Raw genomic sequence first — 1,702 nt, 5'->3', positions numbered from 1 at the left:
GCGTTTTGTCAATAGAGTCGAAGATTGTAATTGCGTGATGCCAACCTTTCATCATTCGTAATGTCGTTGTTGAGAACACACCCAGACTAATAATCTCGACCGATACGTCTCTCTCCGATAATCCAGACGTTTTGCGTTGAAGCGCGGAAACCTTCGCGTCACACTTTCTGAGTATGTCTTTGGAAAGCACTCGAGTCAGCAAACTTGAGTCTGTCAGCGTCTTGCCTGCAGGGAGTTTGCTCGTCTGTCGGGCCACTGGGGGGTTAGCAAGGAAGTAAGCGCGTCGCCATGAAGAGGCATGAGCACGTCCAACTATTCTTGTGAACCGTGTAACTGACTCGAGGCTCGTCGAGGGCATCTTCCGACCTTGATTCGCTATGGATAGCGTATACTCCGGGAAATACCTCATTATACTGATACGAAGCTTGGGCGACGGCAAACGTGTACTGCTTGTAGATCAGCTCACAAGCGTGTTGGCCAACGAGGTTGGCAACATGCTTCATCTCCTTATCGTAGTGAGTATGCTGGACGGAAGTCACTTTAAAGACTTGGTCGTTAAAGCTGCGTTCCTGACGACTCTGGTAGTACATGATGAAGGCAATGCACTCGTCCAGATCCATGAACGCGTCAACCCACTCTTTAAGCTGCTTCCATGCCGACTCTAAGCGGTTGTTAGTATTGTTTCCAAGAGTAACCGTGTTTTGACGCTTGTATGCACACCATAGCTCTCTGCAGCTATCCCAATTCTTCGTAAAGTAGGGCTTCAAACGCATGCAGATTGGGGTCGCATTCCTCTTCGGCTTCATTGTGAGCATCCGAGCCGGCTTGAGTCTGAACTAAGTCCGCATCACCAACGCGAAACCCAATTGGACCCGAATCACCCGCTGAGTGCCCGACTGGAGCTCGAATCCAACATTAAGTGCCCAACTGAGCCCGAATCAGCCACAGCCTGCCCGAGTAAGCTCGAACTGCCCGAAGCAACGCCAAATGTCACAAGGTGGCGGAGGTAGCGACTACACGGAAGGAAGAAAGCCAAGTTTGTTGTACGGACACTGATACAGGCATACTTCCAGGACTAACCCGGAAGTGCAATATGCGTTCAAAATTTCGATGACTCACTGAATCCTGCAATTCGCATTACGTATCGCAGTTCGCAGCGTTCTTCATCGATGTGCGAGCCTAGACATCCACTGCTGAAAGTTGCTATCTAGTTAAAAGCAGAGACTTTCGTCCCCACAGTATAATCAGTATTAAGTAAAGGGTTTAAAATAAAAAAGCTACTAGCTCAGACCGAAGTCCAAACGCTCGCCTTTTGATAGGGCTCGCCCAGCAGTAGCCGCCAGCAATAAAGCCAGCAGCCGCCGCCAAGTAAGACCCCCAACTATTGGGTTGAAACGGTTCACGTGGAAAGTTTTTAGGTGTGGTAATGATCCTTCCGCAGGTTCACCTACGGAAACCTTGTTACGACTTCACCTTCCTCTAAATGGCGAGGTTTAAAAAAGTTCCCATCAATCCACTCGCAATAAAGCAAACAGACTCACGGTCCCAATTTTTCACCGAGTCATTCAATCGGTAGGTGCGACGGGCGGTGTGTACAAAGGGCAGGGACGTAATCAATGCAAGCTGATGACTTGCGTTTACTAGGAATTCCTCGTTCAAGACTGAAAATTGCAACAGTCTATCCCTAGCACGATGCGCATTC

General features: G+C 49.0%; 2 non-coding genes across 2 annotated transcripts; both read right to left on the bottom strand.

Moving 5' to 3' along the window:
* Positions 1-1,047: 1,047 nt before the first annotated feature.
* On the bottom strand, positions 1,048-1,202 carry PITG_33495. The gene has a single exon (XR_009934889.1). It is a non-coding gene; the product is annotated as a 5.8S ribosomal RNA (ribosomal RNA).
* Positions 1,203-1,424: 222 nt separating this feature from the next.
* PITG_33494 lies at positions 1,425-1,702 on the bottom strand (the record flags this gene model as incomplete). Its single annotated transcript, XR_009934888.1, has 1 exon — positions 1,425-1,702. It is a non-coding gene; the product is annotated as an 18S ribosomal RNA (ribosomal RNA).

This window comes from Phytophthora infestans, genomic scaffold (assembly GCF_000142945.1).
Source record: "Phytophthora infestans T30-4 supercont1.405 genomic scaffold, whole genome shotgun sequence".
NCBI lineage: Eukaryota > Oomycota > Peronosporomycetes > Peronosporales > Peronosporaceae > Phytophthora > Phytophthora infestans.
Note: the sequence above shows the minus strand (reverse complement) of the source record. Positions and strands in the feature narration are given on the sequence as shown.